Below are 14,431 nucleotides of genomic sequence, written 5' to 3'. Positions count from 1 at the left end.
CCTGTGCCTAATTAGCTCAGTACCCAAAGGTGGGAAAGCCTTCCTGTAAGCAAGCCTCCCCTAAGCGAGCCCCTCCTTGGGCAAGTCCCTCCCCCATGGGCTCCATGTGACGCAGGATGTTTCACAGCCGTGAAAGCAGCAAGACATCCATGATTGAAATATGTGTGTGCCTTTCGACCTGGGAACACGGCTCCTGTTCCAAAGGAAAAGGGGACAGATGTGGTCACATAGGCCTGTTAATAGACAGGGAAGGGCTCCATGTTCCATTCACATTGCACCTTCTCATATGCACCAGGGGTGGGAAGGTCCATTTGCCTCTAGACGTAAAACATTATTTTGCTTTCAGCACACTTGAGCACCCATTCTACATGACTTTTAGCATTATATTGTATGGCTATTTGTTTATGAAATACATCTTCCTTACTCCTTTTATGAGAGGCATGTCTTGTATTCTATGTAAACCTGTTTTATCTTAGAGCATTCAGAAGAGAGCTCTCCATACAGAAGATCTATGGGTGCTTGTGGATTAAAAAACTTGAATTCAGATCAGAGATGAAAGTTTTCTGGTTGGGGTATCATGGAGGGCTTCACAAAAAAAAACAGTATTTGGGATGAATTTTGAAGGATGAGTAGAAATTGGATAAACAGAGCTAAGGTGTGTGTGTGTGTGTAGTGGGCACAGAGAAAGGAGGAATTAATTCATTAATTAAAAGGAATTTTTTATGGACTTTCTGGGTATCAAGCTGGAGATACAAACAGAAAATCGAGTCAGTCCTAATTCTCAAGGATCTCTTGCTCTAATTGGAAGAAACAACACATTTAGAAGAGTTAGCTGCTAAGTGGGTAGAAAGGCCTGGTGGTCCTAAGGTTTCAGTGGTAGCTGAGATGGCAAGACCTGGAGGTAAAGGGAAAGAATTATAAAAAAAGACCCTTGAGTGGTTTATTATGGATAAAAGAGACTTCGGGGCTGGTCTGGGGGTCTGCCATCATTTACAGCATTCATACAGCTGGAGGTGACTCAGAGTTGGAAGGAATTTTAGAGTTCATCTATTACCACTTGCACCTGAAGAGAAATTCTTTCATATGGTCATCTGGCTTCTGTTTGAACACTTCCAATGAGGTGAAGCCCTCCCTCTATTGATAAAGCAGCAGATTCCCTTTTTGGTGAGCTCTGATTGTCAGGAAGCTTTTCTTGACGTCTGTCCTAAATCTGCCCCATTTCCTCTTCTATCCATTGGTCCTCACTCTTCCTTCCAGGTCCATTCAGAGTACATCTACCCCCCCCCCCCCATGTGCTAGCAGACATCGCTTCCTTCCTCCTCATTCTTCTCTAGTTTAATTGCTCCTGGCTCCATCTTCTTATTCCTTTGTATCCTGAACCTTTATGGCTCCACATTCTCTTTGTTCTTTCCTGGACACCATCTTTATCTATGTCCTTCTCAAAATATGATGCCCAGAACTTGGGCCGTCAAAAAGTATCTTTTACATGCTTGGAACTTTACTGAGAGCTGGGAAAACAAAGCACAGTCCTTGCTTTAAGAAACTAACATTCTAATAAGGAGCCAATGAGCCCCACCTATTTGCATGTAAGATATATAATAGAGATGATAGAAAGGGATGTCAGTGGAAAGGCATTGAGAGTGGAAAGGGGAGAAGGAGGAAGGGGACCAGGAAGGTCCGCCTAGAAAAAGTGGGATTTGAGTTGGTTCTTGAAGGAAGTCAGGGATTTTAAGAAATGGAGGGAAGAAGGGAGAACCTTCCAGCTAAGGGGGACATCCAGGAACAAGAAATGGAGTTGGGAGATGGAATATTTCGTTCAAGGAACAGCCAAAAGACCAACATCTCTATATTGCAGAGTACGTGGAGAGTTGTAATGACTGGAAATGTAGGAAAGGCAGGGTGTGAAGGGCTCCAAAAGACAAGCAGGATTTTGTATTTAAACTGACCCCAGGCCTCCAGACTCATGAAAGGTCTTTGGAACAAGTGAGAGGCCTGGCTGCTGGCTTTATTTGTGCTCTAGGGGAGTCAGTGATGAAGAATGGTTCAAAAGTATTTTCCTTGAGGCAGAATGTTTTAGGGAAAGAAGCTAAGGTGTCTATTCCTAGAAGAACATGTCTTCTGAGTTCCAAATCAAATTATCATGCTATGGGGTCCTTGAGCTAGATGGGACCTCAGAGACTTTTAAGTCCAATTTTCCCATTTTACAGAAAAGGACACTGAGTCTCGGAGAAGTTGTGACTTGCTCAAGGTCACAAATCTAGCAAGTGTAGGAGGATAGGACTTGAGGTCAGATCTAGATCTCTGTGGGTCTGAGGCCAGCATTCTCCCTAGTATCCCATCATGATTCTACTTGAAGTCAAGTTGGGTCAACAAGTATTTATTAAGACTACTGTGTGCCAGGCAATGTGATGAGGATACAAAGAAAAAAAATAAAAACAGTTCCTGCTTGAAAGAGTGCACTGCCTCACAGGGGAGACAAGATGCGGGTTACAATGTATAAACAAGATATGTTCAGGATAAATTAGAGCTAACTAACAGAGGGAAGGCCTTGGAGTCAAGGGAAATCTGCAAAGGCTTCTCATAGAAGGCAGCACTTTAACTGGGACCCAAAGCAAGCCGAGGAGGTCAGGAGGCAGAAATGAGGACCTGGAGACTTCTACGAACCTGAATGAATAAAAAAGGATTTATTGGGCCCTGAGAATATTATTTATTCATCATTATGAATAAATAATACACTTATTATTTACTGTATGCCAGGCACTATGCCTAATGAAACTTCAGGCACACATTCTGCCCAGAAGCTGGCGGTTGCATGCAGTTCTGTTAAAGAGACTTTTCGGAATCAGTGACCCTGGATATCTGCTTTTAGGAATCCTTGCTGTGTTCCTGGCCACATAATGTTTCCCAGACATTGTGGGACCAGGCTTAGAGTGTTTGGCTCAAAAAGACAGAACTAATATCCACTCACAACTAGAAATTAGGAAAGAAGCCTGTTTTGGCTCGATCAGAGAGATTACTTTCAAACAACCAAAGCTGTGTAATATCAGAACTAAATGCTTTGGGAAGTGTTGAGCTCTCTGTCACTGGAGGTCCTCTTCCTTAGCAGAGAGAGACAAAGTGACTGTGTCTAAGAATTGTGGTGTACTGCCATCTCCAGAGAATCAAATTGTGGGCGTTGTGGTATTTCAGAGTCAGAAGGGACCTCAGAGGCCACTGAGTTCAACCCATACCTGAACAAAAATCCCCTCTCCAACATACCTCATAAACAGTCATCTGGTTTTTGTTTGGAGTGATTGAGTCATTTCAGTCAGGTCTGACTTCTTATTACCCCATTTGAGGTTTTCTTAGCAAAGATGCTGGAGTGGTTTGCCATTTCCTTCTCCAGTTCATTTTACACATGAGGAAACTGAGGCAAACATGGTGAAGTGACTTGCCCAGGGACACACAGCTAGGAAGTGCCTGAGGTCATATTAGAACACAGGTCTTCCTGACTCCAGACTCAGTGCTCTATCCACTGTGCCCCCTTGCCAAAACCTCCAGGATAAAGAAAACACTGCCTCCCCAGGAAACCCAGTACATTTAGGGATGACTGTAGCTATTAAGAGTTTTTCCCTCCTTGATATCAAGACTAAATTGTGTCTTTACACATTCACCTATTGTTCTTTATTCTGCCTTCCACAGCCAAGAAGAAAACAAGTCTAATCCCTCTTTCAGCATGACAGCCCTTGAAATACCCAAAGAGCTTTCTCAGGCCTTCCCTGAGTCTGCTCTTCTCCAGGCTAAGACTAGCTAGGTCTTTTCATTTTTTCTCAGTGGGCATAGACTTGAGGCCCATGATCATGCTGGTTGGTCTTTCTGGATGCTCTCCAGCTTGTTAATACCCTTCCTAAAACGGAGGGCGAGGTAGAAAGGATTTCTGGGCTACATTAGAAGGAGATCTCTAGGCCCCTTGCCATCCCTGAGACTGTATGGTGAGATGGGTGAATATCCATTGAGCCGGATGAACATGTCAGGAACAGCGTGCACCAGGTTGTAAGAGCTGCTCTCCACTGGTCCCGTTTATGCTCCCTGAATGGGTTCTCTTCATCTTTCTGTGCACAATGGCCTCCTGGGCACAGGCCCTCCGTTGAGAGGCTCACGAGGTCGAAACCCTCATTATAAGTGATGAAATAACTTTGTTCAACCCCAAAGGTTAAAATGCATCCAAGCATTACATATATCCAGCTTTAGGTCAGGGCCCTGCCCCAGGCTTGGTGCCTTTCAGCAGGATTAAATTAAAGGCAGATTTGATCTGAAACATATTAACCTGTATTGGAATTAGGAGTTCAGTTTTAGGGAGTCCTTCTGTTAGTCTCTCTCTGCACTAGATTAGCTCTGATTGTTTCCATGTGCATGGCCCCATGGCCTTTTGGGGATGCTTCCCACTGTCACCTTCTGTCTGATCCGTCATGCACAAAACCACAGAATCTCAGAGATGGACTGGTCCTCAGCAGTCATCCAGCCCAGCACATACACTGAAGGCATCTCCATAGTCACATGCTCACACGGCCATCTTGGCTCTGTTTGAAGACCTCCAAAGATGGGAACCCACTACCTCTCAAAGCATCCCATTCTATTTTGGGACAGCTCTCATGGTCAGGAAGTTTATCTTGGCACTGAGGCTTCATCTGATAACCTACTGCTTCCAGCCTCGTCCACGGGGGAAAACAATACAAAAACCCCACGAATTCATCTTTTAAACGAGAACTTGCACGCCCATTTTGTGCCTTCTTCTCCAAGCTACACAGCCTCAATTTTTCAAGGGATTATCATATGACATGACTTTGAGGACAGCTATTGTGAAGGGAACTGGGTGGTCTAGTGGATAGAAGGCTAGACTTGGAGTCAGGAAGATCTGAGTTCAAATCCTACCTCAGACACACTTACTAGCTTCGGATCTCTGGAATAGTCATCAACTGCTCTTATTCTCAGTTTCCACATCTATAAAATGGGAATAATAATAGCATTTCCCTCACAGAATTATGGTGAAAGTCAAATGAGCTTCCACATAGACAGTGCTTTGCAAAGCTCACAGTTCTATATTGATTCTAACCTTTTTTTTTATTATTCTCCCTCAGACATGTGTGACCATGACCGAGTCACTTACCCTCTATAACCTCAGTTTCCTCATTTGTAAAATGGGGATAAAAATAGCACTTGTCTCCCAGAGTCATGAAGTCCAAATGTGGTAATATTTGTAAAGTGCTTTGCACATCTTAAATGTCATATAAATGCCAGTGATGGTGAGGATGGGGACAATTAGCTGTGTAAGCATTTTCAAACTTGAAACACATTATCTTCGTACATGAATTCAGTTGCCAGACTAGTCTACAGAGTCAGAGGACTGAGTTCAAGTCTTTCCTCAGACACCTACTAGCTGTGGGACCTTGGCAAGTCACTTTATCTCTGTCTTAGTTTTCTCACCTGTAAAATGGGGAGAATAATAGTCCACACCCCCCAGGGTTCTTATGAGGATAATATGGGATGGTATTTATAGCATGGTGCCTGGCACATTTTCCCCCTTGCCCCTTAACACAATGTATAATGGAGCACCAGTGGGCTCCTAGACTGAGGCTTCTTTGACCTTCCAGACCTGAGCCTGCATTCCTCTCATCCCTGCCAAAGGCATATTATCCATCATGGCAGTATAGAGGGAACGTTATAGCACCAGGAAGGTGTGGAGGAGGTGGGGCAGATGATCAAGCAGCTTCCAAAGAAACACTGGGAGAAGGGAATGAGAGAAAGTGTTTCAATGGCAGGAGAGAAATAAGAAAGAGAATTTTGGTGAGTGTGTTTTTGTGTAGACTTGTCTTCATGCATTACTTGTCAATTGTGCAATGACATGAAAACAAGAAGACAGCAGCTTAGTCATGAATAGTTCTGTGAATTACCCCAACTCTGGACATGAACTTGACTCTGTGATCCCTTACTTGCTTTTAGGAGCAGCTACTATAATTACATCAAGCAGCCATTACTTTTTTTATCTCATGTTCCTCCTTTGTGTGGAGTGTGGCCTGACGAACAGACAGCTAGCCTTCAAGTCAAAGAGATTGGGGTTCAAGGACCTGGCTCTGTGATGGTGGAGAGGTCATCTGATCACTCAATGCCCAAGATAATTCTTGAAGACTCCACATTGGAGAGGAGATGCTGACTTAAATTGGGAGGATTCTCATCCCATGAATGTTCCATACTAATGAAATTCCTGGTTCAATCCCTATAGCTGTTCGCCTTTCTACATACAGTTCCAATCTGGTGGGGGGAGGGGAGGCAGAAAATGGAGATGATTAACACATGTTTATTTCCGTTTAATAAAATAAAAGACAAAATTACAACAGAAAATGAATAAAGAAACTCAACTTTAACCTTAGCATTTTTCAAAACAGAGGTTCTTAGCTGTTCCTTTGGCAGGCTGGTGAAGCCTGCAGACCCCTACTAACAGACATGTTTTTAATACACAAAATTACAAAGAAAATCCATCTTATGGAAAAGCAGTTATCAAAATATTTTTTAAAAAAGAATAGTTCATGGACCCAAGTCAAGAACAAAGACTTTTAACCTTCGTAGTCTGCAAAACCCAGGAGGGTGAGGACAATGCCTTTTTAAACTAGAAATTTCTCTCTGAATCTCACCACCATGTTTTTGGGTGGGAGGATTAGGGGAGAACCTGCGATTTCCTTGCTGTAGGAACTCTATGTGTGGAAACTTCCTCTGCAATTAAGGTCAGCAACTACTTTGTAATTGATGTTCTCAGTTAACTGGTGGTACTAATTGACATGCCTCAGGTCACGTGGACAGCATCAATCAGAAGCAGGATTGAAACTCACTTCTTGCTTCTTACTTTACCCATACTGGTTAGAAAACATGTAAATGATTGTCCGCGAAATAGATTCTTCAGAGTATTATAGGATTTCTCGTAAAGTTCCTGTAAACCAAGGTTTTTAACTGTTTCAGGGTCACATACCCCTTAGACAGTCTAGGGAAGCCTATTGGTCCCCCTCTCAGAAGAATTGCTTTTAAATGCAGAAAATAAAATGCATGAGATTTCAAAGGAAACTGGTCTTGTTATCTATCTATCCATCTATCTATCTATCTATCTATCTATCTATCTATCTATCTATCTATCTATCTATCTATCATCTATCATCTATCTATATTTTAAACAAGTTCACAGAACCCAGGTTTAAGACCCATGCTATAAATGAGTTCTGCTAATGTATATAACGGAATGATTGGATTTTTATTTTTATGCCTTATTGATGCTTTCTCATTTCACCACTGTCAATTTCCAGAAACTGCCATCCCGTAGATCCCTTCCTTGTCATAAATCAAAATAGCCTGTGCTGAGCTTTCAAACTTCCATCAGCATATGATGTTAAAAGAACAAATCTAGTCTACAAAAAAGGGGGTTGATTTTGTATCAACCACATAGTAGAAGACCTGGGAGATGAGAGATAAAGATGGAGATGGAAATAGAGATAGAGATAAATAAATATAGATAAAAAATATGTGTGAATAACACACACATGCAAACCCACATACACATATACATATATACCTATATAAATGTATAGAGAGGTATATCAATCAATATATCTATAGGTATAGATATCTAAATGTGGATATTGACATCTTTGTCTATATTTGTGTGCATGCATGCACACATACACATATATAGTATATGGGCATATGTGTACATATGTGTGTATATTTTATGTACATATAGACACATGCATGCAGATTGTGCTTTATTATTGCATTAAGTCATTGTTCCTTGAGGTAGCTATTGTGTTCATTACAATTCTCTTTTAATAAAGGATACTGAAGCTCAGAGATGTTCATTGACTTGCCTAAGGTCACACAGCTAGCTCATGGCAGGGATAGAATTTGATTCTCAGTCATTTGCTCTTCAGTTCTAGTTTCATTGTCCTTTCCTTCATCCTCTGTTTTATTTGTCCCCTCTTGGAGGCAGCTCTGGGCACTGCTTCTAGTTGCAAGGGTAGGTGAAGGTCTAGCAGAACTCTTGGAATTTTGGCTTAATTGCCAACATCATCCTCTGTTTCTTTTTAAAATTTTATTGGCTGCTGCTGACTGACTAGGCATGGCAATTGAGTCTTTCTGTGCTGAACATCTCTCATACCTTTCTTTCGCCACAAAGATCTGAGAAGAGTAAGTCAGATAAGAGTTCTGGCCTAGACTTGTTCTTCTTAGGGAGGGGTAGTTGCATACATGAAGGGTGTCTTTGACTTGGGTAGAAATATGCCATTCTTGGTATAGCCCAGGTATGCTCACATTGTTCAGGGAGATAGAAATAGTGTTTAACTTCACCTTTCTCAGCATTTTGTCAAGGAGCTGAGGCCTGATGGGCTACAGCTGCCTCTCTATGGCTTATCTTGTAAAGAGTAGAAAAAGTAATACTAGAATAAAAGGAAAACTCAAGCAACTTATGACTGATGGCTCTACCATTTGAAACTGGCAGTTCCCTCATGTTCTGAGAGGCAGAGGGGTGATTGTTTGACAAGTAGGAGAGTGGGAGTCAGGCAGTCCTGAGCTCAAATATCACCTCTGACTCTTGGTTCATGCAGTTTCCATCAGCTTGGTGGAATCGCTTTGAGGGGAGGGGATATTTTTTATTTCTTTGTTTTGTTTTGATATCTCTAGTACCAAAAGAACCAAGAGAGTGCCTATCTAATAAAAGGTAGGGACTTAATAAATGGTTGGTAAATGCATGTATGAATCCACTGTGTGTGTATGTATGTACACTTGCATATATGTAGTCTATATATGTATGTGTGTATATGTATGTATGTATATACACATGTACATATATATCCCCAGAATTTAGCATAGTGCCTGGTATACAGTAAGCACTTAATGCATGCTTGTTGACTGGCTAGCATTAGTCAGCATTCACCACTATTCAGCCAACAAGCATTTTGTAAGCTATTTTGGCCAGTGTGTGTTGATGACTTTGCTCTGTGGCATGTAGTCTCTTACCTGGTCCTTTGGGATAGAGAAGGCAAGCAATGGAAAGGTTCTTCAGGTCAGGGATTATTCCATGTTAGTCTTTGTTCCCCCAGTACCTGCTACTTAGCAGCTACTTAAGTGCTTATTGGATTGAATTGAATTTATTTAAATACTGCAACTGATGATACATGTTGTGGTGGATAGAGAGTCTTCATAGTCAGGAAGACCTGAGATCAGGTATGACTTCTGACACATTGACTATGTGATCTTGGGTGAGTCACTGTAACGGCAAGCACCCCAAGCGTCCTCAGGGTTTGCCGCCCATACAGGTTCTTCAATCTGCTTTGATAAAGGAAAGCAACTCAAAATGGGTTAACAAGCTTACTTTAATCAGTCAAACATATATCGTTTACCTTGTTCAGGGGAAAAAGGTCAGCACCCCGAACTTCAAGGCATACAGGCAGAATTATCAAGACAGAAACAGATCAAGTAGACAGATTTCCAAACTGTCCAACCATTACATCCATACCCAGTCAACATCTGGGTTTCCACATCTGGGTTTTTCAAAGCCAGGGGACTCTCAACAACGGCTTCCCAGAATTCAGATCAAATCACAGAACACTTCTCAAAGTGAGTCCCAAAACAAAGCTACACATCAGGGCTTATATAGCCTTCTCCTGGCTCAGAGAATGTAACAACCTTATTGACTCACTGGCCAATCAAGAAGTATCTACTGAAAAACAAGCCTCCCTCCCCAGGCTTCAGGTGCATTTTAGCCTAGGGGCAGGGAAGATCTTCCAAATTTACATTCCCATTACATTCACTTAACCCTCAGTGGGCCAGGCAGTTATTTCAGTCCCTAAATTGCAGAGCAGTAGTCAGCCTGCATCAGCGGAGGGGATCTCCCCATACCCAGTGAAATTGCTAAATGGGAGAGTGTTCAGAGAAGGGCAGCTAGGTGATGAAGACCCTTGGGCTTATGACATAGGAAGATCATTTGGAGGGATTGGGAACTTTAGTTTAGTTTAGTCTGGAGAAGATAAAATTCCATGGGGCAGAATAAGTGCTTTAAATATTTGAAAAGCTGTCCTGTGAAAGAAGCAAGAGATGGATATTTGGTTTCAATGGCAGAACCAGAAACAGAGCAGGGGAAGGGGCAAGGAAGACAATTTAGACTGGAGGCCAAGGGAAGCTTCCCCAACATTAGAATTATCCTGCAGGGAAATGGCATCCCTAGAGAGGGCACAGACCTTCCTTCTTGGAGTTCCTCAAGCAGCGACTGATGGACTATTGACTGGCTTGATTAGCTGGGGGTATTTTTCAGGTATGGGTTAGACTCGATGACTCCTGAGGACCCTGCCAACTCACAGCTACTTTGATTCTGTCAAATCACCAGTGCAGGCAGTGTGTGTGTGTGTGTGTGTGTGTGTGTGTGTGTACGTGTATCTGTGTTTGTGAGTGTGTGTATGTATACTTACCCTGATTTGAAAAGACAAATATAAGGGTACCAGATCATTATGGATACTTCAACTTCTCCCTTAATCTTGTCCAAAACAAATTTTCCTAGAGTAATACATGAGAGAAGGAAGGAAAAAGGATGTGGGTTTTTTTTAAAGTCATTGAATCTTATAATGTTGGTAGATCTTGAATGGTTTTTAGCTGAGGGGAAGCCTTTAGTTAGACTCACAGTGATCCCGGGGGCTAGGTTAGAGAGTCAGCAAGTGTGCTCCAAGTAGCACATGGGTTTTAAGTAAAATGCATTTATGACCCGCAGTCATTCTTTCATTTTTACCACTCATGACATTTATAAATATATAGAAATGTTCTACACTCCTTAACAGCTGGAAATTTATAGCTATAGGCCTGAAATGGATCTCTCTCTCTCTCTCTCCCTCTCTCTCTCCTTCTCTCTCTCCCCCCCTCTCTCCTTTTCTCTCTCAATCTCTCTCTCATTCTCTCTCTCAATCTCTCTCTCATTCTCTCTCTCATTCTCTCTCTCCCTCTCTCTCAATCTCTCTCTCATTCTCTTTTAATCTCTCTCTCATTCTCTCCCTCTCCCTCCCCCCCCCTCTCTCCCTCTCTCTCAAGAACTCTGGGTCATATTCAATAAGATGAAATTTAACAGACAATATATGTCAATGCAAATATTCATTAGTCAATAGATGTTTATTAAGTACCAGGTACCATAGTGGGTACTGGGGACCCAAAGATAAAAATAGAAAACTTTTATTGTGGTGGGTTGAGCCAAAATAAGTTAATTCAAAATATATTATGATAAATATAAGGTAATTTTGAGTGGGGGAGGCACTGGTGGCTAGGTCAACAAGAAAGGCCCAATGTAGGAGGTAGAGTACGTGAGGTGAGGTTTGAAGCAATCTAGGGATTCTAAGGCAGAGGTGATGAAGGAGTGCATTCCAGGCATAAGACAGCTAGAAGTCACAATGGATGGAGCTCTGGGTCTACACTCAGGAAGATCTGAATTCAAATCCAGCTTCAGACACTCACTGTGGAGTTTTTTTTTTTAACCAGGAAATAACCTATAGTCAAGCTTTTAAAGAGGTAAGCTGGGCAGCTGTGTAAGGGATGGATTGGGATGAGGAAAGGTTGGAGCCTGAGAAACCAGTGGATAGGTTATTGCAATAGTCTTGGTGAGAAGTCATGAGGCGTGAACTTGGGTGGTGGCTGTGGGAGGGGAGGGAAGACATTTTGTGGAGTAGAATTGAGAAGACACACAGATGAATGACTGACTGGATATGAGGGGACTGACAAGTCAGGGATGCCTGGATAAGCGTTAAGTTTTACACTTATAAAGTTAGGTTTTTTTATCCCCAGAATAAGATTGGGGGAATTATGGCTAGAAAATCCCCCCCAAAAGAGAGATTGGGAGATTTAGTGGCCTACAGCATCAACCCCCATCTACATTGTGACTTGGCATCCACGAAAGCAAATGAAATCTTAGGTGGCAATTAAGAGAGAGACGGATTGCCCTGCAGTAGGGACATGAAGGCTCTGTTTCACTTGTTCTTGTGGCATTCAGCTCTGGGCACCACATTCTAGGCTCTGAGTTGGAGAGGAGGGTGATCAGGATGGTGACAGGTCTTGAGATCCCACCATAGGTTGAAATTAGCCAGTTAAAAAGCATTTATTAAGATTTTCCCCAAGCGTGAGGCTCTGGGCTAAGCACTGAGGAGACAATGGAAAGCCAAAACACACCCTCCCCTCATGGAGTGCCCATTCTAATCGGGGAGAGACTATGCAAACAACGTGCATGTACAAGATATAGACAAGATAAATGGAAGGTAGTCCCAGAGGGAAGGAGACCGGGAAAGCCTTCATATAAGTGAAAGGGGGTTATTGATATTTAGATGGGAGAAGAGAAGACAAAATGTTGTGGATGTAAATATGATCTAGCTGGAAGAGATCTTTGGTGTGATAATTATCCTCAGGTATCTCCAGAAGGGCCAGGGGACAAGGGATTAGCCTTATTCTGCTTGACTACAAGGGCAGAAGCAGGACAGGATGGGACAGGAGGTGCAGAGAGGCATTTAGGTTTGCCATCAAGAAAATATTCATAATCACTAGAGCTGTCCAGACATTAGACTGGGCTGCCTTGGCAGTTAAGGCATCGTGTACCCCACCACTACTTCCCTACAAGCATCCTCAGTGCCAGAGGTCTTTAAGCTGAATGAACACTCAATGGGTATGTCCCAGTCTTGGTGAACTCAGAGACACTGAGGCTCTTTCCTACTTGAAGGAGAAACCCAGCACTCCTAAGTCTGGTCTTCCTAGCCCTCACAGCCTGTGTCTCCAGCCTACGTCATTAGTCTTATTTCTTACTGTTAACTGTCATGAATGTATCTTCTCCATCAGCTAAGCTAACAGTCAGGCAACCAAGAAACACGTATTAAGCATGGACCATGTGCCAGGCATTGTGCTAAATGCCAGGGATGCAAAGAGGCAAAAGCCAGCCCTTGCTTTCAAGGTCTAGTCGGGGAGACAACAAACAAACATCTACTGCCCACGGGGGGCGGGGGGAGCATTCATGTAGGCCATCCCATATGGTGGGCATACACTCTTTCTACATTACCATCTATTGATGTCCTTTGGGTCTTGACTTTTCCTCTTCCTCCCAGCTGAAGGCTCTCTCTCTCTCTTCACAATCCTCTTGACCTGTTCCTCAACTCTTGCCTTCCCTTCAGCAGACCTCGGTTTGTGTCGTCCTTACTTGGGTACCTGTCCTAACTGTTCTATAGAGTATAGACTCCTTGAGGGCAATTACTATCATCTTTGCATCCTCATTACCACCAATATTGCCTGGCATCTCCAGTGTCATACTGTGTTCTGGAGGCATCAATCCACCCTTGGACTGCATGCAGTCCACAACGCTCCCACGTGTGCCCCAAACCAGATTCAAATGTAACTGAGAAATTTTAACAAAATAAATAAGAATACAATGATGCATAATGTTACATTTTAAAACTAAATCAATCTGCAGGACCTGGGGAGGTATCCTGCTGTACAGGTTGGCGGCCCCTGCCCCTCTCTGAGTTTGACCCCACTGCTGGCTATCCATACTCTCCATGGTCTGGTCTCTCTGGATCAGTTTCTCTGCCTCATACACATTGATCTCCACCTCCCATCTCCATGTCTTTGGCTTGGCTGTCCCCCATTCCTGGAATACTCACTTTCCTTCCTAACCTCAGAATCTTAGCTTCCTTGAAGACCAAAATCAAAGCTAACCTTCTTCAGGAGGCCTTTGCAGCTCCCCCTGGCTGTTTCTGTCTTCTGCTCTTCAATCTACTCTGGGTTTATAGTCAGATACCAATTTATACACATGTTGTCTCTCCCATTAGACGATGAACTCCCTGAAGACAGGGACTGGTGGTTGTAGGTTTTTTTTCTTCCTTTCTTTGTATTCCCAGCACTTAGGTTTAATGCTTGTTAATTGGTTGATCAAAACCAGGTGCTCAAATTCTTGTTGTATGGAGGGACTCTGGATCTCTTGTTCTGTTTCTAGTCTTCTCTTTCTTTCTTCATTGCATTTTCCCTCTGAATTTCTGTATCTCTCACTCTATTTTTGTCTCTACTTGGCTATTTGTCTCTGTGTGTCTATATTTCTGTCTGTTTCTTTGCCTCTCTTTGTTTTTCTGTCTCTGCCTCTGTCTTTCTGTCTCTTCACTGTTATTTTATCGCTTTCTCTCTCTGTCTTTGTGTCTCTGCCTGTTTCTATCTCTGTATCCGTATTTGCTACTCTTTTTGTTGTTTCTCTCTCTCTCTTTCTCTCTCCCTCCCTCCCTCCCTCTCTCTATCTCTGTCTTTTTCTCTCTGTCTTTCTCTGTCTTTCTCTCTCTCTCCCTCCCTCCCCCCTTTCCTCTCTCTCTCTCTCTCTCTCTCTCTCCCTCCCTCCCTCCTTCCCTCCCTCCCTCTC

General features: G+C 42.8%; 1 protein-coding gene across 5 annotated transcripts in view; it reads left to right on the top strand.

Annotated features, from left to right (window-relative positions):
* The window catches only part of LOC138164927 (FGGY carbohydrate kinase domain-containing protein-like), a 544,546-nt gene that overhangs the window by 27,297 nt on the left and 502,818 nt on the right, over positions 1 to 14,431 (top strand). The window lies entirely within an intron of this gene.

Source organism: Petaurus breviceps, unplaced genomic scaffold, assembly GCF_028583685.1.
Source record: "Petaurus breviceps papuanus isolate PSGF00001 unplaced genomic scaffold, PetGlider_PUasm1.0 207, whole genome shotgun sequence".
In the NCBI taxonomy this organism is placed as follows: domain Eukaryota; kingdom Metazoa; phylum Chordata; class Mammalia; order Diprotodontia; family Petauridae; genus Petaurus; species Petaurus breviceps.
The sequence above is the reverse complement of the archived record's forward strand: the minus strand, read 5'-3'. Positions and strand labels throughout refer to the sequence as shown.